The 25,554-nt window shown below is 41.0% G+C and overlaps 1 protein-coding gene across 1 annotated transcript in view; it reads right to left on the bottom strand.

The window, feature by feature from the left end:
• Positions 1–25,554, bottom strand: part of gpc6a (glypican 6a) — a 120,011-nt gene that overhangs the window by 93,674 nt on the left and 783 nt on the right. The window lies entirely within an intron of this gene.

Here is a 25,554-nt window from a genome sequence, read left to right as displayed (position 1 = left end):
TGACTGTCTGCATGGACGGTAAAAAGGATGGCGTAACCACACACTAGTTTGACAGCGCGTGTAAGCATGCAGCAGATCTCTTATGTTATTAATAGAAGTGAAAAAAAATATTTTGGTCCATTATGAGACTGTGGCAGTAACAACTGGAATGTGGCGGGCTGCCACAGTCTCGATAATTAATGAGAAGCACTGTATAGGACAAGTGAACACGTCCAACTTGGCGAAAACACGTCCAACTTGGCAAAACATCTCACCGACAGAGACGGGTCAGCACATGTGATAAACAACATAATTACATCATGGCGATACCCTTGAATTGTCAATGTAATGTTAAGTATCACAGAAATCACAGAAACTCAAATAAATGGGGTTCTGATCACTGCCCATCATGACAGGGGTTTAAAAACACCATAATCTTAACCCAATTAATAACAATAATTAATAACTAATAACTGCAAAAAACACACCTATTCAAAAGGGACAATTCAAAGGTGATAACTAATGAGAACTGGGTCTCCTGCAGAAGATGTTGAGGCAGTGATCATGGGCACACGTGCTTGATCAGGTTCTTCATCCAGAGAGGAGCTTTCCTCCATTAGCATGTGAAACAACACGGCCGCATCTTGAGCTTGGGATCTGACACATCCACCCACATCCATGATTCATTACATCTTAACCTGATCACAAATTCACGGATCAGCAAAGCGAGACGAGCAAACACACATACATAATATATTATTTACTCAGAGGGTCGTCTCTGACTTGTGAGCAAATAGTTATGTAATCACTGTTAATAAAAGAGGGAAGAGAAAGGCCTTCACTCGTACGTTTGACCCAGTGCAGCTTGTTAACGTTCTCCGCCGTCCTCGCAGCTGCCTCGAGTGCAGATGCCAAAAGCCGCACATCGCCCGGAACACGCTGATCAGAGATTTAAATGTATGTAATTACAGAAGGAGAGATAATTAAGGACAAATGCTAATTTTCTTGGGAGGATTTTACAGTTGAATGTCCTGGCACCAGCTCAAATGTTTCCCAATCAAAGGGAAGAGAGGCATAAGAAATATTGTTCGGCTCACAAATGCAAATCGCACATTAGCTGTTTTGTTCGGCTTCTTTGATGCGCAGATGTGTTTGGCGGCTCCGGATCACTATCTCCAGGAGCCGCGAAAGACAGCGACTGAAGCGTGGCATTGTAATTAGGCGAAATTGCTGACTGCGGTTGCAGAGAATGCTCACATGCGCCGGGTCGACGCTGATAAACGGCTGGAGGAAATTTGGTGAGACAATGGCTGTTCGACACGTGCGATCAAACCACACACAGCTCCTTTCACAGTACTTCCCAAGATCCATTATAAATGTTAATCTAAGATTTGAATGTGCGATAAGCGTGTTTGACCATTCAGACATTTCTTTCCTTCCTTTCTGAGTCAGGAATATGTAGGTCCCATGTAGGTAGTGGATGAACTCGGGAGATATAATCACGCAGAGATTAAAGAAGAACTAACATGCTCCGCTGTAGGGCTGGGTATTGCCTACAACCTCACGATACGATACTATCACGATACACGTTGCTTTTGAATAATGACCATGTCCTGCACAGAATTGACAACAACAGTTGTTCTTTATTATTCCATATAACAGCAAAGGCTGTTAAAATACCTAAAATGATGGCCATTAAAAGATCTTAAAAGTAAAATAAAATAATTATCATTCTAATCCAAATTTTTTTTAAAAAGGCAATGCCCTGGATCTGTCGCTCACGCATCTCCTCCCAAGACCCTCAGATACGGTGTTTTTAATTTCCCTCGTAAGTGCCGAGTCTGTTGCTTGAACATGAGCGCAGTTGCACATCTCGGCATTCAGCGGTGCTATAATGTTCTTCGGACATTACGAGTGTTGCAGCTTTTAGCGGCTTCAGGGCTTTAGCCTCATCTTCAGCACAGGCCAGGTCCGCTTCAGTTAAGGTCCACAACTCCTTGGCATTCTTCCACACCTCAGTGGAGAATAAGTAAGAAACAGTGGGCGTCTCGAGCGCACGTTGAGCGGACAAATTCAGACTGCGAGCAAAGCATTTCACGTGCAATAACTCCGCCAGTTTTTCCGGTGTTTCTTCCTTGCTTGTTTTGAGTTGAGACGTGTGCTGTTTTTGCCTATGCTGCCCCCTTTGGCATTATTGTGCACTGCACCATAGGTGAAGTTTCGTTTTCAAGACGGCCGTCAAAGCATTTGATGCCGTATTGATACAGTAGCATCTGCATCGATGCGTGCATCGGTATGACGACGTCACGATATATCGCCATATCGATTTTTTGAGCAGAGCCCTACTCCGCTGTGCTGTATTCCACGGATGTCTCGTATTTGGCTTCGAACCCCCTTGATGTTTAAGAAGTATGAAGAGAACGTGGCATACACTGCAATCACATCTAACAAGCAGACGTAAAGGTTGGCCCCTTTCTAGTCCATCCTTTCTAATAGTGGCTCATTCAAATTGGCAGCAGAGGCTAAAGTTTGTTAGGCAGCGATTTGATGTTAAAGCTCAACAATTGAAGCAGATGCCCTGATGACATGCAACAGATTTACAGTTTAGCAGAGCCTCAGGTGCACTGAAGTGGAGGATTGTTGCTGCTACTTCCTGCCTTTAGTTTTTCCCAACTGTATTTCCTTTCGCTTTCCTGATTCTTAATGAGCAAGACAGGGAAACCATTTCTCAGAGCAAATACGTTTTTTCATCTCAGTAGAATACCAACAACCTTTTTGCCCATTTGAGAACGCTACACAGAAACATGTAGCTCCTTCACAAACATCATCGCTGCTTCCATGAGAACACTTTTTTTGTCAAATTTGAATTTTTTGTAAACTTTGACGACGTTTTAATTGGTGTGTTGTACCTATTAGAACTTACAACAATGGCTTTAACCCAAACCATATATAACCGCAACTTTAACAAAAAGCTCTGCATTCATGGAGCCTCAGGGCTTCATGCACCATAGCGGCAGTCAGGGACCATTTCGGGTAAGAAATTGCCTTATCACATTGGCCTTGCAGGTCTTCACCCAGGAATGTTTTTCTGACTAGCTCGGAAAGTTCCCGACACAGAAAAACATCTATAATCATCACATCATGTAAATCATTCATTTCAGGGCCACCCGCAGTCATTCCTGCCCCCCCCCCCCCCCCCCCCCCAATGTGGATGTAAAGGCACTGAGGGAGTGGGCAGGGCTGGGTAGTCCTTACTGCCAGAGGAGCAGTGTGCAATCAGTGCACAACATGCAAGGTATTAATAAAGGTGTCGCTAATAGCAGTGCCCATGGATCTGAGAACAAATGCTGCCCTAACTACTGCAATATATGACGATCCAAAAATATCCCATATAGAAACACTGCCATCATGAGCTGAAGCCGTAGCCATAGTGATCAAGAAATGGAGGTTTTAGTATTAATTGACGATACACATGCTTCACCAATCACAAGTCAGTATCAGCTGTCAATCAGGAAGTTTCTCGGCAGTTTGTAAAATGAGCACTTCCACAGTACAGTGAGATGAGAAGTAGTAAATGATAGAAAATCATCTTTGAGAAAAAAAGGAATTTAATGTTTTGTTTGGGTTTTCGGGTTAGTTCATGTCCAATGCACGGAAATTGAAAATGCAAGGTTTATGCCCTATACTGCGGCCAGCCACCAGGGGGCAATCAAGATACTCTGGCTTCATTTTCGGGGGAGCTGTCAGGTCGTCCATCGAGAATTCTGATCTTTTTACGCGTTCATACTTAACTAATGTTACTAAAACATGTCAACAATATAATTAGTAAAAGGTAACAGTGACGTACATAGTAACTAGCCAGCTGATCAATTGTAACTTCTGCATCATTAAGCTTTAGTTATTTTTTCGCTGTTGGTATATTTAATTTTTTGGCAAACAAAAATTAAAGCAGTGAAAATAACTGTGTTTGAACAGAATAAATTAGTTAAGTAGAAATTAGATACTGCTTCCACAGGTTTGAGCAAAATGTAATAATTTCTACCAATTCTCAACAAATATCAATGCAGATGCTCTGGGCTTGGCCCCAAACCATATCAAACCAGGACATGCTCCTGCTTAACACCCCAGGCACTCCCATGTTTTTTTATTCAAAACAAAATCATAAAAAAGACCTAGATGGAATGTGTGTGTTAACGCACTGCACACACACACATAAGAAAGTTTGTTTGGTTTGAAAAAAGCGCTAAGGCAGAAAAGAGGACTGTTGTAGTGATATAATAACTTCTGGTTGCTGTCTTCTAAAACTATATTAAACATTCTTTGGTTCAAGTTACTAAAATACTAAACATTGTGAAGTTGAGACTATCCTACCTCTGTGAAATGTGACATCTATTTGCATAAAACTAAATATTATTGTCTGTTGGGTTACAGCATTAGATAAATTGCCTCATAATTTATGATTCTCATATTAGGTTTCAAGTATTATGCACGTACAATAAGAGACTGTGAAATGGTTCTTTTCATAGTGTAACTCAAGAGAATGCAAAGAGAAACAGTGATTTAATGATTTAAAGTTCAGAAAAGTAGTTGAGGCAGACGTTTCTAAAACACATTACTTTACTGAGGGACGATGTTCGGCTTAAGAGAAACCTCATTTGTTATTATGCATTATGAAGTAGCAGGGGTCGGGATGTCTGAATGGCTGACATGTTTACCAACCTCGGGCCAAGAAGCTGAAATGCTTTGCTTCCTCTATTATTGACAGAAAGAAATCAGAAGCAACATGTAACAACGCGGAAATGTTGAAAATAAAAATGTTTTTACACGTTTGAATCGTAAAGTTGAAGGTAGACAGTTGCACACAAGGACATACGACTCTAACCTGTGTTCACCCAACATCCATTCTGCCACTCGGCCGCCAGCAGCAACATATTCTGTTGTGGCTCTTCGAGGTGTGGGACCTCAACAGTCACAGAAGTCGGATTGGTCTCAGTCACTTTGCCGACTCATGATAAGGCTTCAAAGGCAACGCTGTGTATAGGGCTTCAAAGCAGAGAGGGGCAGGAGGTCCTGAGGCTTTCATTTCAACATGCTGGATAGAGTCATGTGAAGATGTATGCAGTAATCAAAACAAAACATAAAGGGTGTAAACCCATCTTCCTCACCACACTTCCTCATTGTCACACTGTTCTTTGAAAAGTTGCCAAAATATACCACTGGATCATTTCAATTCTGGTTTATGCTTTATATATATATTTATATGTTTTGCCTGAACAAAACAAACAATAACTAACATAATCAATGAAGGTAATGTTAATGAAATGCAGGCCTTCATTAAAGTGCAAAAGCCCAATAATCAATTTCTCTTTTTTATTGCTTTTGGCAAGAGAAATCCCCAAGACATCCACTGTGTGCATGTTGAAAGCTTATTTAGGAAGTTTCATGAAATAAAAAGTTATATTGTACAAAATTTTAACTTATAAAACAGAACCTTAAACTCAACCAATGCTTTGAAAATAAAGATAACGAAAAGTGTTTTTGTGAAAGTTATTTATAGCCTTTAATGATTCTCCATTAAATCATCATGGATGTCAATGGAATCAATCAAGACAGAGTTCTGAGTGGCATAGTGACAAACAATAAACTGAGTGATCGGACCTACACAGCTGATATTAAGACACACAACACAAATATCTTTGGTCATGTCAAATTTCTAGAATGTAAATTCACTTTTACAGTATTTTTTTTATCAAATTACACATTTCTTCTGATTAAAGACCATTCAATTATCTAGTTTTAATAATAATTCCATTATTATAACTCAGTGAGTAATTCCTGATGTGTTTACTGAGCTACATCAACACTGTAACACCCAAACTACGGGTGTGGGAGACAAGTGGTACATTAATGTTATGTGCTAGATTAAAGTCTGTGTCCCTAAACCTCTCTGCCTCCACTGTCAGTATAAATCAGTTCAGCTTAATTTTACCGCTACAGAAATGGCTTTGGTGCTTGAGAGCTCAACACATTCACCAACCAAAGGATAGTGAACGTACAAGATTCACAGCTTGAGATTTAAGGAAACAGAATTCTGTATATCTTAGAAAGTCCAATAGCAGAACTGGGGCTTATATCAAGAATTAAATCAATAGGGTCCATCAAGCAGAAATATTACTTCTAATTCTCTACTTTGGTGATTGAAACTACTAGAGAGGGAAACACTTTTTACTTTCTATTTACTACTTACTCGACATTTCACCTTTTGTTTGAACCAACCCAGTTTTTCAAGGGAGAAAAATGATTGGACCATGTGACTATCAGGTGTTAACTGTTGCCTAGAAGCTGCCTTTTCGAATGACTCATAAAATGCTTAGATTGATTAGTTTCAGCCTCTGATTTCACCTGTGAAGGCTGAATTTAGTCGTTAAAAGGATCCTATCGGAGACACCACTTCTCAACCTGATTAACATTATTGTGAATTTTCAAGAAGAAAACACAAATTACCTTTCAAGTTCTGGAAATAAAATAATTCCAGACGGACACACGTACAGACGGACATGCTGATTTCTACATCCCCCCGCAAGTGTGAAAGATATTGCACAATCATTGAGAGTAGAGTACAAGGGTGCTTGGAGGGTCCTTCAAAATAAAATGACTGTCAGACTGAGCAGAAGACCTCGAACACGCCTGCCGAGAATAACAACAGCAAGAAAATCCCAGAAAACAATCCCAGAAAATTCAGTGTTGAGATACAGAGGTCATATCACAACATGTAAACTGCTCATCAGCTGTAAGAATCACAGGTGAAGCCAAAAAAAGTTCTGGTACAAAGTTTTATGGAGCGAGATTAACCTCTACCAAAGGGATGGAGATGGAAAAAAGATCTGCTCATATTCTTCAATGTAAAAAGCTCATCTGTGAACCGGGGGGGAGCTGGTGTCACGACATGTGCTTGGAGAGCCGGTCCCGGAACGAGCTCGCTAATCGTTTATTGATGATGTCAGTGACAGTTGCGGCAGGAGGACGATCTCTGAGGTCTACAGAACCATCTCGTCTGCCGAGATGCAAAAAAAAAAATGCATCCAATCTAATCTGGAGCAAAATTCATCATGCAGCAAGACAAAGACCAAAAACACAATTCCAATGCAACAAAGGACTTCATCAGTCTTAGAACGGCCAAGTCAATCACTGGACCTTAACCCGGTAGAGCAGATTTACAATCCCCGAAGAAGAGACTGGAGGGAGAAACTGCCTGAAATGAACGAGGCTGTGGTAAGAGGCTGGAGAAATTACCCAATTAAAGAATCCAGCAGAAGCAAAAGGTCACTCGACTGATTAAGACCATTTGTTTCTTCAATTTCTTTCACCGAAATCCGACCATCTGATTAAAAAAGCTGTTATTTCCTATTTCTTTATTTTACACATGAAGATGTTAATATGAGTAGAAAAAAGTCTTATTGTCTTATAATCTTATTCCTATTTTGATCTTTTAGTCTTAATATCTTCAGTGTTTGTGAACAAAAACAAAGATACTGTCCGTGCCCCATCAATGGTTTGAGGGGACTGTTTTTAGCAGGGAAATGTGAAAGCTAAATATTTTAGGCGCTGGGAAAAGAGTGGGTTCTATTCCCATTGAGGCTCTGATGCCAAACACCGTGATTAACTCCCAAAAGGATTCATTAGTCTACCTGGCCAAAGGGCAGACTCCATACGGGCCGTGCCATCTGGTACATCCCTTGACCACTGTTGCCAGCATTTATAAAGTGAGGACATTCTCGCCAGAGCTTCATGCCAAACAAGCCAACAGATCATGAAGTCAAGAGAGAGAAATGTATTATTCAGCCATGCTGAAAATTCATAAAAAGGTTTAGTGATGCAGGAAATTAAGTGAATCGCTGCAGAATGTGGCAGCATCTCTCAGCCAAGTCCGTTCCTCTGAAAACAGTTTACTAAAATGAGCTTAAGAGACGTTAGTGGAGAGTAGATATTATGTAAGTTACCTACATTTACAATGAAATCCAGATTTGTTTTTATCTGGCCCCAGGATTTCTGCGACCACTGCCTGTTGGTGGGGGTTCCACCATATCAGGGAGCCGAGGTCAATAACAGGGAAGCACCATCTTGAATGAATCACATTTATTATCACTGATCTACCAGCAGATTTCTGCTCCAGTCTCACTGAGAGCTGCCTCTCCAATATTGCCTCCTCTCTGCTCATATAGTCCGGCAGCCGCAGAGCACCAGTGTGCACAGAGACTCATTACCTTCAAATGAGGCTGGAGGCCTGAAGGAACAGGTCTGGGCTCTTGATATTTCAATTCGACAGCTGAGTTTACTGGAGCCGGGTCTCCAATGAAATCCACAATTCAATCGATTTTAAACTTAGTTTCTCAGTTTTAAGCCGTCGTTCTGTTCGAAATCCATCAGGTCTTTCACTGAACAGATTTACACATGTGGAGGCAAACTGCTATAAACAAACTTCTGGATCATTACAATTAGTATGACTGAAAAGTTTTGATTTGATCAGTACATTGTAAAGTAATTACATTAAAACATATATTGCACCACAAATTACATGTGAACACCTTGAATTTTTGTAAACATTTAAATAATAAATATATATATACACATATAGGGGAGCAAGAAATGTGTTTTCTGTGTGTTTATGTGTTTAGAGGTTGTGTGGATTTAAATGGAGTTGTGTAATGAAGAGCAGCCCTTCCCGTGAGGTAGAGGTCATTTTAAACGTTTAAAAAAATTCAGAGAACAATAAGTTAACGTTACAGCAAATTACGGGATAAAGCTCAGGATACAAGACACTCGTTGACGGAGCAGTTTCTCTCTCTTTAGACTCAGGATCAGCACAGAGGACGGGCCGAGCTAAAAGGCTGAGCCTCCGCTCCCTCTGGAAGGTCGACCCCTCTATCTGGGAGATCTATTGACTCAGGCACAGCTTAGGCTCCTCACACATCTGGGCCGTGACTGTCCTCTCTTTATTTGGGCTGTGGCATATTTAAAGGTCCTGTATTCAGCTGACACCACCGAGATTAGAGGGCAAACGGGAGCTCCTTCTCACTCACACAAAATAATTAAAGCTTGTTGAATGATAGAGAGTGTGTGACTACTCCGTTATGTTATATGCAAAGAAAATAATACCTCTGAGCTAAATAAGGTCAAATCAGCAGAGACTATCGTCGGCTAAATATTTCCGATGGTAGGTTGTGTTTAAAGGTCAACTATTTAAATCAGCATAATGAAGGATCAATGCAATCAAAGGCATTCTGAATGTAATAGGACACCTTCTATTTAGTTGTATTCAAAAAGCAAAAGTAGGTTACCAACTGTCAGAGGATTCTCTGGGTACTTCCCCCTGTTTGTTAAAAACCAAATCATATCTTAAATCACCTCCTGCAATCTATTGTTCTAAGAACTTCTGACCATCACTTAGCCAGTGACTGCATATTTAACAGTTCTCGTTTAGAGACGACTCAAGGTAATTGCAGTTGTGTGGGTGATCACAGCATTGCACTTTGCAGAGATTTCATCTGTTTTAGCGATGAAGCTCAACATTTTGATATTTCTTTTGAAAACATTTCGTTAAAAGGGTCTAACAAGTAAACTTTGATCTGAACGACCTTCTTTAATTAGAGTGTTATTCATAATTTCAAATGACAAAAAAGTCAGTTTATTTGATAATCAATGAACTCAAATGTGAACATCATACTGCTTTTTCGGACCTATATAATCAGTGTGAAGATTTTACCTTGGGCCCTGGGAAACTATAAAGAGCTTTTCACTCTACTTTGATTCATTGAGAATCAGGAAAAAGAATCAAGGCTTTACTGATAATCACGCTGTTAACTACGAATGAAAATGATTGGTAGCTGCAGACCTGATGTTCATCACTTTAATCTTGACATGATTAACACTTCTAAAAGGACCTTGGTCATATCCTGAATGAAACCGCAATCAACGCCGGCTATTTAACCTGAGGACATGATTAATGATAATGGGTTATTATGATGACATAAGACCTTAAATAACGAACGCTTGAGCATTTTCAAAAGCGAGTTTGCGAAAGCCGTTTGAGGTGTTATCACATGTCAAGATAAATCCAGGAACTAGAAGTAAACCCAATTACTGTGTTAAACCACATCTGTCTCCATGTTGAAGTGGGAAAAATGCATCGAGCTCGATTGATCTTACTGCTGCTCTGCCATCTGGATCTTCTCTCCATCACCCAAATCACCCACTTTCAACTATTTCCACTGGGGCTTGAGACCCAAATTGAATATGTCCAAACAAGATGACACAGATAATTCCCACCATCACTTCGACCATATGCTGCCACACTCGGAGGCTGCAGAAAGATTTTCTAACTTTCAAATAACTTCCAGAGTTGGAAAACTGCGTGACAGTAATGGATAGATAAATATATGGTTCACAGTTTGGTGTGTGTGTGTGTGTGTGTGTGTGTGTGGTGTGTGTTTGTGTGTGTGCGAGGCACCGAGGTGAGGCTTAACGTGCCGAATCAAATCAGACATTTCTTCAAGCTCGTAATTTGATGGTGCACTCGTCAAAGTGATATGACGTCTGCCCTACTTTTAGCCTGCAAACCTGAGACATGACAGAGGTGTAGGTGTTAATAAACACACTTTTTATATATACGACAATATACTGACTGTGATGTATGCAATTATCAACTCTTGCTTTTATCAAAAGCTCACAGCACAGCAGAAACAGAATGGAATTAAAGTGTCAAGTTTTTTAAATGTTAATCACATTCACATTTTGTTCAGTGTGTCTTTAATCAAAGAGGTGTTTCTATTGTGTGACTACATGCAGTACTGTGACGGAGGGGACACAATGCCGGTGTTCTAAATCCAAAAGGGGAAAGACAATAGTTGTTTTTGCACCTTTCTTCTCTGTTTTCCTCCAAACATCTATAGCTAAATGTTCAACGAGATGATAAGTGCAGGAGGCATTCCATTTCGCACAATGACAGAATTGCACCAGCCAGGTGCTGTGCTCAACAACCAGTCGGGATAAATGAGAAGCTATTACAGAGCTGGAAGTATGGAGAGGCAATATCTCAAATTGTAGGAAATGGGCCTGAACTTCAACCATGACTCAACAGATGTGTAAAAAGAGATTCTCGTTTGCAATCACGGGAACAGCACACTATCGACATGCAGAGTGAATGAACAGATTTTTGTTCCAGTTGCTAAAGCTTCCTTAAACAGATAAACAGTGTTTTCTAACTTAATTAATTCTGTAGACTATAGCGTATGAGCACCACCGTTACACTACAGGGAATTCAGAAGAGATGGGAAAACACTGTATACACAGATGATATATAGCTGCCCAGAAGTGAAGGCAAAGCATCTTGATCGGGGATATATGTCAATTTTTCCGGTAAGTTTGGTTTCACTTTGCTCTGTGATGAAGAGAAATCATGGTGAAACATGATGATTGACAGCTGAGACTGACTTGTAATTGGGACAGCCCGTGTATCGACAGGATTTCACATTCGAGGCTCCATCCCCCGATCGCTACTGTGCAAGATAGCAGCGTTTGTATTCCAGAATATTTTAGCTTTATTTTGGGGATAGAGTGAGGAAGTGGAGATACGTCCTCCATCTTTATATACTGTCTGAGACGTGTGACTAGATTGTAAATCATGGACAGTCTTAAAGATTAAGATTAAGAATAAGATGCATTTATTTATTTATTTATTTGTCCCGAACACATGCACAGACATGCACAGGGACACTCATGCAGGTAGGGAAATGTAACCTCTGCTTTTGACCCATCTGGTGCAGGACACACAGAGCAGTGAGCGACCATGTACGGCGCCCGGGGAGCAGATGTTGGGGGAGTAAGGTGCCTTGCTCAGGGGCACTAGACAGGGTAGGGAGAATCCTCTTGGATTTTTGGACGGATCAATCCAGGTTCGTCTTTTTGTTGTTTCTCCGTGGAGTCGAACCAGAGATCTTTTCTGCCCATAGTCCAAGTTTCTGCCACTAGTCCACCGTAGTCCACTCTATATAAATCTATTTCAATTATTTTTAATTCATTGCCTTTTTAACGCAGACAAAATCTATAGTATTTATAACATATTACTCACAATATACGGCATTTACCAAAAAAAGTCAATTTCTACCTTATCATCCCAAACAGTGAATATCAAGTTTTCCATCTATTGTAGTCAGGCAGCCTCAAATATGCTTCGAGATGTGATCAGCACACGACCTGCTGCACCCGCTCCTCCGACGTGCAGGTTGGAGCACTCATGTTGAGCTTTTTATAAACCACAGTCTTTTTTCCCCCCTGACGCCTCGTTTCTGCACCTTGTATAATTCCAACCTTCTTTCTTATGCATTAACGCTTTAATGAGCATTTCTGCTCTTTCTCGACCCTACACCCAGCATCTGAAACCAATACACACAATCCCAGGTTGGAGGCTCTCCTGGTAAATGTCAAAGGTAAGATGTTGTACCAGTCGAGCACTTGAGAGGAGCTTAAGGCCACTACAGATTCAATCATGCATGCGGTATATTAAAGCATACCCCACAATATATTGAATGGGGTCTTGCCTCTGTTATGGAGGATGCCTGGGACAGATTTCACAAACAAAAATCGCACTAGTATTGTTTATGGAGATTAGAAAATGATAACATGTGATTTTCTAGATCACCCTTTGCAAGAGATCTTACACATAAGGTGTTAATGAATAATAAGAATGCCTGTTTACAGATTCTGTTTGCCTCTTTTTACCCTTATATTAAAAACGATAAAGATAAAGGGCATCAAGAGTTCAATACATCAATATAATATGAATTCAATTTTTTTACTTCTACCAGAAGTACTTAATGATGGATATAACAATCTTTTCCTCCATTAAGGCTCCAGTTAAATATGAAGCAAATGGGGTATAGAAACATACGCTTGACAGAAAGTTAAAATGTATGACCGTGCAGCACCTGCCATTTGAGGAAGTGCTGCTGGCAAGTTATTTGACAGACGCTTTTTTCAAGTACGCCATGTACCTGGTCTACAGACTGCTGCTTCCAGGAAATAGCCACGGCCTCACACTGGGACTCTGACCAAAGCTGTCACCTTCTCCTGTCCAGCTCTCATATGTCACCAGAGTAACTATGAGCCATACTGTTGAAAGCATGTAAAACTTTGAATAATACTACACATTTCCTCAAGTAAATTTAACATTTAGCATTAAGCTACTGATAAATATCACAACAACACATTTCCTTATTATCAAAATTCAACTACTCAAGGTTTTTGTTTTACACAGTGAACAGTTATAACAGCAGGAAAAGTAAAATGATTGAAGGGTTTTATCAGTTTAAACGTAATATTTCTCACTCAATATATAAGTGATTTGTTAATTTTATACAGGGTCCAGATGGTTCAAACCATATCTGCATCACAAAATCCGATCGTACAAATGCTCAGTGGCTGAAAAGAACCACACCAAAACAACCAAATCGCTTCAATTCAATTTCTGTCACTTTATCTGTGCATATGTTTTTGATCAGATGATTTCTAGATGGTGATTAAACCACACACATTCGTAAACTGAGCAATTCAATGTTGCGGCTGAGAGTAGGAGGGGACATACAGTGAGGTCAGAGCCTTGCACCGGTGCTCTGGATCCAGCCTCTTAACCGATGCATGACTCCATTCCTAAACATAACAGCTGGTGGTCTGGAGAGCCCGAGGTAGAGCCCCGGGGTGTGAGATGACCAGCCCACTCATTTACCGGCAGCTTGCACAGGGGACAGGAAACAGTGGGGTTCTGGGAGCGGGAGATGAGGTTGGCTTCTTTTCAGATTCAAGCCCCCTCCAGGAGCCAAAGAAAAAGGATGTGCCAAGACGTGTCACAATGGCAGATGTTCCTCATGCGACACACGAAGAAATGTTCGACAGGTGTAAACACTGGACATTAGGCCCGTGACTCATAAATCTCAATCAGCCTTTCCATAATCCCTCTCCACCTCCTTTCAAACGGGCATTGAGTTAATGGGAGCGAAAACTGGGGAGGCTGCAGATTCTCCATCAGGCCTCATCAACATTCTCGGTGCGACGACACTTCAAACCCGTCCTCTCCCGACATTAAGGTTATGAGAGCCTGTCACATTTGTCATGATTGCAAGACTCCCTGGAGGTGCACTATGTGGCCCCATTCAAATCAGTGGTGTGAGCCTAGTGAGCCTGGATATCTCTCACTGCAAGGCTGCCCTGCGCTCCCATCAGCCACAAGGATAGGTGATTTAAGCGAACTGTGAGCTCACCCCTGCTGTACTTCTTTAGTTCCAGATGAGTCCCGACGCCGTTCCACGGCACTTTGCGAGTCACACGTTCGATCAAACTTCATTAGCAGCCAATTTGATCAAATAGCACAGACTCCGGTTACGCAGGAAGAAAGAAAGACTGGCGCACACCTACTTTCCAAGCAATCTGAACCTTGAGCAGGAGGTAAAGAAGCATTTTTAGCACTTTTTAATAACTCAACTGCCAAAAGCTCCTCTGCCTTTCGCAGGAATCATCCATCACAGCATCCATTAACATCAGCGTAATTTTGTCTCTCACAGATCAGTGGAAGGAGCACTGTGTGTGTATACCGGAGTAAAAAAAGGAAATGAGGGGTGAAGGAACATAGGGTAGACCTATGACACGCAATGGAGTGTCATTATACTCCCAGAGGCCTTTCACTGCAGAGTCTATTATTTAATGTTAGAATTTAGCCCAGAAATCTGACCCGGGGTTATGATCAGCCCCTCTACGTTTTTGCATTAACACAAAAATTATAACAATCTACAATTAGTCTTTCAACCTCAAAGCCGCAAACGAGCTCTGCACTAAAATGGGTCATGAGCTCGCGTAATTTCCTAATTTACAACGGGAACAAGGCGCTTCCTTTGCATTTCCTGTCCTCGGTAACTACTCCTCTTCAAAATCACAATTTCCTATTCTCTTGTTCCTAGGTGAGCCATCATCATCTTTTCACTTGGAAGGCGCAGTCGTGCAGTCGGGACTCTGCTGACACGAGCTACTGCTACTTACTGTCCCCGCAATTTAGGTAAACAATTTACTGCCAAAGAATATTTGAGTGAAAGATTTCTCCTGCTGTCCTATAAATGTAATGGTGGAACATGTGCATATGACTTATAGCTCAATCTCGTGAAAATAACCCAAACAAAAAAATGAACTGATGGCCCGGACAAATGGCGTCTGTGCAGCCTAAGCCTTATTACTCTGCGCCATTATTGTCCAACGGGCTTTAAAAAGGAATCAGGGTGGGACAGATAGGAGCTGGACTGCTTGGACACCAAATCCACCAAACAAGACAGACCCTGACAAATACATAATTTCCGTCTGTCTGAGTAAAGTTTGTTTCAGGGACATGGCTTATTAAAAAGAAAGAATATATCCGTGTCTCGTTTTTAAAAGGTTTTCGATAGGAATGAATTCCTCTGCTGTCCGAGAGCCACGGACACGTCGATAAACACAGAGTTGGTCTTGGGATTTGTTGACAGCAGTAAAATTACAGAGTCTCCAGCTGCTTTCTTCACTTCTTTTTGAAAACACTCTCCTACATGACCTTACATAAAAGTTTGCCTCGTTTTTTCCACTCTAACTGCTTCAGTGGTTCGGTGACAAAAGCATCACTATATTTAGCGTCTCGAATGATGTTCACAAGCCTTAAAGTCAGAAATCGGTGTACGGCTAGTGGTTGTGTTTGTTCTAAAAGATGTCTGCATGTTGGAGGACCTGCACTATTGATTTTGATACGTCAAAAGGCCCCCCTGTGGTTTCGCTACAGTGAAACCATCACCGGGGGCCTTTCGGGGGTAGGAGCTGTCTATGTTTCTCAAAAACACAACAACAGTGTCACCGTCAAGTCGGTAAAGTCTTTTTTTTTCCGTCATCGTCGTCCGCATCCGTTGACAGCGCTTGATGTTTCCATGACAATTCTGGCACATCGTGTTTATCTGTGCTTAATGCTTGTTTACTTCCAAGTCTCTGAGGGGCGGCTTATTTAGCAAACCACATCAGCCCTGTGTGCTTGTCTGTGTCTGAAAAACAAAAATAAAAGGTCCCCGGGGTGAAATGTATTTGCATCCTTGACACTTCGATATGATATACCCATGTGGGTCCCCCGCTCTAGGTGGCTTTCTCTCTAAGCCTTATCATTGGTGTCAAGCATGGGACTTCTATTCAGAGACTACCCTCCAGAGGCAGGAAGGCACTGTGGGCCAACAGGAGCACCACGAACACAACAGAACGCCCTGGTTCTCTAACATACATAATGAATCCCGGTAACACCAACAACAAAACACACTCCTGGCCGGAGGGTGAAAACGGGAGGAGTGATTAGTGTTGGCTGTGTAGTAAACAGTATGTTTTACATGGCTTCAGGTTTATCCTAAGGGTCTCCCTTAAATAGACCTCAGTAGGAAGGCACACCCACTATTCCCCGATGTCAACAGTTACGTGACAATGTGACCCCGACATCCCTTAACAACATTATTGCATCACCCTCATCTGCTGGGGGGGTGGGAGCCCTTTTCCCAGGGGGAGGAATAGCACACGTGATTTTTCTTGTTAAGTCCTTTGGCAGTTTTTCTTTTTTACTCATGTGTGAAGGATAGAAGCAAAGTTGAAAAGGATTTTTCATTTTTCTGGTAACAATAGAGCACAGCATGGAGCAACTCCTGCAACAATAACCACACCACATCCGATTCAAGGACTTTGCAGAGTCTAGGTCCAGACTCCTCAAAATGTTTCAACACAAATATTTGATGATAAGATCTAGCAGGATTCACAATAGCTCAGAGACAACTAGACACAGGAACACGGTCATTAGTATGTTGATATTCTCATTGCACCAGCAGCTAGTTTAAATGTAATGATGAATCAGAAGCACATCACACTTTAACCTAAATGGACTGAAATCAATGAATGGTTTAATACGCTACTCTATCTTGAACCATTTCATTTGGAATTGTCATATTCTTCCAGTTGAATATGACAAATTCACTGTCACACATATTTAATGATTACAGTGCGGAGGTAATTCATCACACACATTGGCAGGTGAGGTAAACTATGAAGCTAATAAATGCCAACGATGCATGATGACCAACTATTTCTAACAAACGTCTCTGACATGGCACGAGCAGATGGAGAGGAGCAGCTCACACACTCCGAGCAGCAGGCATTGAAATAACTTACAATAGAACTGATTTGTGGATATTCCTCACGTCACCCCCCTGATGATCTGAATAACTCGACGCTGCATGGGGCCGCTGTTGTGCTGCGCCGCACTTATCAGTTCTGAATGTTTTTCACTGTGTGAGAAAACGGACCTTTGAACGTCCCGTCTCCACGGCCGGATCCCGTCAGCCAACAAGAGGCGGGCGGCCACAGCTGGCTGACGTTGAATTGTAAATCGGCTTGGAATTCAATGTTTTATTTAAAGGTTGGGTTCAGTAGGCAGGCCCGGGTGGTTCAGTCGATATGCTAACTTATACGCGTTTAATTCTTCAGTCAATGATCGCAGAAATGGCGACTTTGTCACCTTTGTAAACAGACTCCAGGATGACTACACAGCAGGTTGAGATCAGCAACAGGTTGGACTAACACCTCAATCAAAGGCTGTTCCAGTCTTTTAAATTGCTTGTTAGTTATATGATCAGAGGAGCTGTATCATAAGATCCTTTTTATAAAGTAAAAAAGTGAGATAGCAAAACCTGCCTTACTGAATAATAGAGACGCCTTTGCTTCACTTCAATTTGTAGTTTTTACAGTCCGTTTATATTTATTCTTCACATTCAATGCTTTTTCGGGGGGAATCTACAAACCTTTAAGGATTTCAAGGACCCGTGGGAACCCTGGGTCGATAATCCCTCATGTTCAGATGGATTACATCCTACCCGACTACCTCCTCATATCCCCCGAGCGCCTCTCTCGCCTCACAGTTATGATTTCAACACATGGTCAGTCAAGGATGCTGTCCGTGCTGATATGCTCTCTTTGACTGAGTTTGTTTATATTCCTGCTTATTTTTCTATGATCTCACATTACTCTCCATACTAATCCCTGAACATGTAATCACATCCGCCCTTTAACTTCTGGTGGTTATTTTCTAGTTCCTCTCGAGGCTTGAGAGGGTAGAGATCCTTAATCCCCCTTCCATTACTGATTTAGTCCCTGAGTTGATTGAAAACTGGAAAAAGTGCAATAGCAGTCTCCTACGCTGGCCCAGGGCTTTTCACACTTCCCAGACATCACCGTACATGGTGCTGAGGAAGGCTTCCAGGAAAGCTGCCGACCTTATGCATTTCAGGCATGAACGCCTGCTGAGGTTGACACATTCTTCAGGTCAGTACAACTGACAAACATCCTTATTGACCAAATCTGAAGGTTGGAAATTACAGCTGGAAGATCAACAATCAAATCCCTTTGGATGTTCCACGCACCCGCTCCGTCCCGTCAAATGACAAAGCAAAACACTTTTTGACATTTTCTACCGCAATAGAAATGCTTATAGAAAAGGAAGACCCAAAATAACTTTGAGGGGAGGCTTTCTTTTTTTGTGCATTTCTAAACTGCAGCAAACAGACAAACACACACAAAGACACACACACAAACAGCCTAATCTCCCTCACATCTCATTAACTCTTCTCTCTGAAGATGTATACAGGCTGGCAAGAGACTTATTTCCAATTTGGTGGAGCCCAGAGCATCTTAATGGGCTTTGGAAAAGATGCCCCACAGAATTTGTATATGGATATTTCCTGGGTTGGGCGTTTCCGAGTGGTATTCCCTCACTTTCACTCAAAGTCTCCATTGCATTATGTAGTAATTAGGCATCTGGCTTTGAGCGCATTGGAAATTATTTGGCAAAGGTGCCTAGCATGATTACTAAATTGAAAAACACAAATGTAGAGCAGTTTAACAGTTGATGTAGATTTGTGCCATTGTGCACAACCCGAACAAACATCACTCAAAAAATTACCCCTCAAACATTGACTTTATGTTTTTCAATTACATATTAAATTTCAGGGCCGAATTTCATGAACAATTTGTTTCATGCTGAGTGAATAAATCAAATAACTTGAGGGTGATTTAATTAAATTAAATTAAACATGCATATAAATACATAAATTAAACAAATTATGAAATAAAATCACTCTTGCAAGTAACAAAAGAGTACACCAATAAACTGATTGTTTCCCTAAACTGTGAGTCAATTGTACAATTAATTTTCTTTCATTTCTAATGTAGAGAAACACACTCACACACACAAATGCACACGCACACACATGAACACACACACGAACAAACACACACGAACACACATACGCACACACACTTATATATGAGAATAGAAATTAAATCCCCATCTGATGAAGCACATCTTTGACAGCCTCAGGAGAATCCTACATTTATGTGTTAGTAAGTGGAGTGTGGTTCAGTTTAACACCCACAGAGATATACACGTTGAATAATCTTGAATGCTGACAACAATAATTGTGCTGTGAGCCGAGGGTTCACCAGGGTGCTCACATTCATTAAAGTACAAACAGTGACAATCTGTGATATCTGGGCTCTGTTTAAGGGAAGTGGGGAAACTCCACACAGCCCACATCCTGCGAAAAGCCAAGCACAGATCACAGTGATCAACAGAGAGAGCCGTGGCATCAGCAATTCACATGAGGAAAAAGGAGAATGTAATGTATAACGGCTAATAGCTGTTCTGTTAAGTTGCTACAGATAAACCCCAAAGGTAATTGTTATGCCTGAAAGGCAATGTGAGTCTCAGGCAGTGCATAAATAGGAACTGCAGCACATCAAGTGATTTTGTTTCAAAGCCATAGCAAAGAGCCGAGTCCACCCATGAGAATCCCGACTGCTCTGTGTTAGTAGATGTTGATATTAGCGGCAAAGCCTCAGAGCAAGAGCTCCATGGCAGGGCTGACTGAAACATTCAGGAGCCGTTGTGTTTATGAACAAAGGGCTGTCAACCAAGCGCCATTGTGTGTGTGTGTGACACTATAACTAACGTCTGCCACATGCACACGGGGGTGATCCTCGCAGGCAAACTGTGTCGTCGGCTGACTGCATAAACCCACCAGCCAGGCAGGCGATGGTAAATTGACAACGCAGACACGGCCGCGGAGGAATCACAAGCTTAACCTGGTGTGGTGTAATGAAGCTGTCTGACTGCCACGTGTAGACATTGTTCTGATTCACCTCACATACATACTGGCATGCTGCTCAGTGCGACTCCTCGACACAACCCACATGCTCTTTGCTTTGAATCCCCGCTGTCTTCCAAGAGTTCTCTTACTGTACCAGTCGGATTTTTCTTTCTAGCCTCCACCTCCTTTGTGCAAGCTGAGGCACAAGGGAGTCCTTAAGCAAAAAAGGGATAGCAGCACCCAGTGAAGTGGGTAGTATGGTTGACCTCCATCCAAGCCCGCTAACTCTGCCAATTACCCTATCTGCGTCTGAGTCAGAAAGTTATTTCAATCCCAGACAGAGAGTATGGATGATGACATGTTTGCCGCGCACAGCAGGGAGTACCACTGAGCACGTATTGCATCTCCTCACGGTGACACGTTATGTGACTCAGACGTGGTGGGAGACCGTGTGCCAAATGTCACCAAGAAAAACATATTGAGTAGTTAAACCTCGCGTGGTAAGCACAGGGAAAAACTATCCTCCCACAACAACTTCTGAACCTAACACAGATTTTAGATGAAAAAGAAAGCGAGCGGCACAAAGGAGTGATCCGGCCTCCTGGTGTCATCCTTGAAACATTAATTTGAGGTTTCTGCTCCGTTGGCTTGCCGGGTTCTTTGAGTTCTGGATATGTTTTATGACTTTGGAGCCCATGAGACCCATTCAAACGCCGCCCTGACACTTAAATAATGGATGGTCTACAAATTTTAGAAAGTCTTTTTTTCCCCATCAGCCTGGTTGCTCACGTAGCTGAGACTTATGGTGCTCAATGTGGTATTCCCCACGGGAGCACTCTCTGCTCAGTTTTGTTTTTGCTCTGGATGCCTCCACTGGGAAACATTCTTAACCATTGCCATGTCAAAATACGTTTTTATGCTGATGATACACAATTGTTCACATCTGTTTTGTCGAATAATCTCATTGCTTGTCTCTCACGCACATGAATGTATGGATGGGTAAACACTTTGAGAGACTAAAGTGGGAGAAAACTCAAATTCTTTTAATTGGACCCAAAGCACCAAGAGAAAAACTGCGCTGGAGGATTGTTGGTCTCAGAAAACAGATTAAAACACACACACATACCGTGAGTGATTCTTGACTCAGCTTAAAATTTTAATAGTTATTCTAAAAATGTTGTTAAAACATCTGATTTCTTATCTCAGGAATATCTCCCGTGTCATCTTTAATTCAGAAGGATGCTGAAATGCTTATTCAGACTTTTATTAATGGCCATTTAGAGGACTGTAATTTCCTTTGTTACTGGATTACCCAGTAATGTGTATGAGAAAACTGCAGCTTCCCCATAATCCTATCTAAAACAAGTATTGGTATCACATTAGCCCACTGACAAAGACACTGCACTGCCACCCGTATCTTTAAGAATTGCTTTTTAAGTTCTTCTATTTGTTATGAAGCTTTGAAACGATCTTAACCTTTCCTCAATCCAAGATCTAATGTTCTAGCCAGATGACTGAAGTGCTGCACAGCTTATCTTTCAAAATGTCCTGCCTGGGTCCCGTTGCAGTACCAGTGATGCTGCCTTCTGATGTTATGCCCCTAAACTATGGAGCACACCGCCTCTGGATACTAGAAGGTGACCTCTTTTTTTTAAATATTATTCAGGTTTTTAATTTAAGTAATGATAGAGTCTTCAAGTCTCATCCATTGGTTTTCCTTTCATATTATTGTATATATGGTTATTTTATTGTATTGGTTTTTCAGTTTTTCTATTCATTTATTCCCTATTCTTTGCTTCCATTAATTTAATTGTCTTTGAAGTCATTTGTATTTAACAGTTTAATGTTTTATCTTGCTATGTTAACCACTTGAAACTGTGTGTTCCCATGAAAGCTGAGTCGCTAAGTAAATGTGCCTCATCAAACGGGTCTGAAAAATGTTCACGAGAATTCAGAAAACAAATGGATCGGTCATAATTAGTTCAAGTCGACACAAATTACTTGCAATAACTTTTCCATTTAATTTGTTATTGCCACTCCCTTCATCTCTATCAGACATTGTTGTATGTACAAATACTTTAAACATTGACAATTTTTTCTAATATGTTAAAAACGTTTTCTTCTAATCAATGTTGTAAATACTGTAATTTTTGTGTTGAGTTACATAAGGCATCTATTGCACTTCTGTCCGTCCTGGGAGAGGGATCCTCACACACGGCTCTCTGAGGCTTCCACAGTCTTTCCCCCTGTTAATGTTTTATTTTGGTATTTTTTTCTCACTCATGTTGAGGATTAAGAACAAATCACAAATTGTGATTTTTTAATAAGAGCAATACCAATAAAATGTAATTAATTGAAAAACTGCATGAGCTTAATAAGTAAATAAAGTCAGAGAGTGGACTGGGAGATTAGACGACTGTATTTCAATATTGAAAACTAGCATCTGTAGAAACACTGTTTGTCAGCACTTAAATAATGTAGCTCAGCCTATCAGTAGCTGAGAGCTGTGGAAATAATTTCCTTATGCAAATGGAAGCTTACAACCTGAAGAAGCATCTTCTGCAAACGTATTAAACCTGTGTTTTGTATCTAGAGGGAAACCAAGAGCATGACACAGCAGCTGATGGAGGGATGAGCGGCAGCGGTGCTCGTGCAGCTTAGCACACGTTTTTATTAGCATAGCTAATTAGGCATAATTGGGCGCTTTCTACTATCACATCTCCTGAGGCCTATATATAACCTCTGTTGTATTTATGCAGAGGTTATTTGCGAACAACAAAATCCAATTACACTCAGTGTATGTGCTGTACATGAATTGTAATTAGCATTTGATCAGAGCCCCAAACACATGTTGATAAATAAGGTGACTAACAGATTAGACATTGGCTTTAACTCGCAGAAGAGAAAAGTTGCGTGACATCGAATCATAAATGCTGAAAACTCCACATTATTCAAATAAAAATGTGTCCAAGTATTTCTTAATCATTTACAATTTTTGTATCCAACACAATCTGAATCCTTGATGTGGTAAATGGAGCCTGTCCAGGGCTCCGGGAGGTGGAAGCCAACAAAAAGTCTGTGGTCACATACTGGACCCCTGCTTGATTTTCATTTCGAGCTGAACTGTCAAACTAAATAAAAAAACAACTGCAAGTCCAAGATTCTGTCTCAGAAACTTGGACTGAAAACAAGCAGCTTAAAACCATCAAAAAAAAAACTCTGAATAAATAATCCAAATATAAACCAGATGTCAAAAGTTGTGAAATGAACCAGGCTCATAATCCAGTACTAAATATGTTGTGCAAATGTCGACCTCGATCAGTCGACTCCACATCACAATTACTTCCAGACATGAATTCGAACAAGTTAAACTAATGTTAAAGGAATGTTTGGATCCGCTCTGCAAAGCTGCTTCACGGCCGACAAAAAAGAGAAAGGAGGGCGAGACCAGACGCCACCGTGTCAATGTAACTCTGCATACTCATATCGTATCACACACATATTAGTAGTGAAATAATCACGATAAAGTCGCAGCAATGGATTACTTCCCTTAAGCTTGTCTCATGTATAAGTTTGAAGAAAAATGTAAAGAACTGCCTCCAAAAACTGTTTCTGGTCTTTTTGGACGTTGTGTTTAAAATGATGTGTCGTCACTGGAGCAGAATCAGTGCAAACACAAATCTGTATTTTCCTTTTTTCATTATAAATTTTATTTTACGACTTTGCTCCTTTGCTCCTGATGCAGACTTCACACAATCAAGGTCATTTGAATTATCTGACCGGTCACCAGGGACACTATCAATGACACTTTTCATTATTTTTTATATAGTTCACTCCCCAACTAGATGACACTGCATTTGAAATAGACAGGATCCCTCATACACACACTGACACAGACACAGACTCACACACGCCCACATGTTCAATCAGTAAGAAAACTATCAAATTCCCATCGAACCGAAATCGTGTCGGAACCGAATAAGGCGGCTCTATGATCATTACAGCCTGACACTGCCAATTACAAATACAATTTCTCTATTTTGTCTGTAAGAGGCAATAGAGGGATTAACTTCGGGGGCCTCTCCGATTCCCCTCTTCCCTCTCGTGATGCAGACTATGTTTACTGACTAATCTCCTTTTCCTGCTTTGACCACAATGTGATTACCAGACACATAAGAGATAATAAAACCATATCTCAGCTGTACCAAAGAGCATGAATTAAAACCTAAGCTGTAGCCTTGAGGAATATCGAAAAGCGGAAAGGAGAAAAAAAAAAGAAAAAAAAAGGAAGAAGAATCACCACAGCAAGAGGAGTATCTGGTGCTGAGTGCATACAGCCCCCTACTGGTAAACACTGTTCACCATTTAGACAAATACAACACTACAAAGCTCCATGATCTTCTGTTGAATATGAGCAACAGGTTTCGCAGCCGGTTTCCAAAACCCGTCCTGGTGCCACGTTTGCAAAATCCTATCTCTATTTGAGCAGCTCTATTTATAAATGATCTGAAAGGCTGGACGTCTGCCATTAAATTATAAACCGAGGTGTCAGATATGATTGTCAGGTTGTTATTTATGCTGTTTAAATGTTTTCCCCGAGCCCATTTAACATTTTACAACCTGTGGGTGAGGGCAGGTCTTTGAGGAGAGGCAAAAACTCACATAAGACGAAAAACCGGTGAAAGGTAACAAGTGGGTTTTGCTGGTTTTGGTGGGAATAAGGTTAAAGTGCTGCCCTTACAAATGTTAAGCAAAAAACGTGTGAATCAAATACTTGGATGAATTTACTGATGATTGAAGATGTATGCTGACTATTGAAGTTTTTATTTTTATCTATATTGTATGTCAAGCACTTTGAGCTGATTTCTTAAACACAGTCACGGTTCCACTCAGGGTTGATGCTTCCAAACTCTCACAGCTCTCACAGGTCAAGCTCTCCTCACACAGAACATGTCCCAACTTGTTACCGACAGAAGTTCAAATCAGCCCCTCCATTACAGAAAAGCAAAATGTTAAGTTACCTCTGCTTAACATGCTCATTAACACTGGATGTTACAGCTGAATAGTACAAACAACTGATTTGTTTAATTATTGACACGATGTTTGTACAAAACAAGATAGAATGAGTAATGACCACTAAAGAAGTTTATTTCGAATCAAATCAGGGTTTAGAGTAAATCCAGTGTTTGGATCACTTCTATTTAACAGTCGTGAAGGTGGGTTATTGTGATTTACCAATAAGCCATGTAAAGAACAGGCTGGATACCTATGACATTTAAAACTCATATTGCCCATAAATCCACCTCCCTGCATTGATCAGCAAGTCTCTGACTCATCACAGAGACTC

This window comes from Pleuronectes platessa, chromosome 1 (assembly GCF_947347685.1).
Source record: "Pleuronectes platessa chromosome 1, fPlePla1.1, whole genome shotgun sequence".
Taxonomy (NCBI): Eukaryota; Metazoa; Chordata; class Actinopteri; order Pleuronectiformes; family Pleuronectidae; genus Pleuronectes; species Pleuronectes platessa.
Note: the sequence above shows the minus strand (reverse complement) of the source record. Positions and strands in the feature narration are given on the sequence as shown.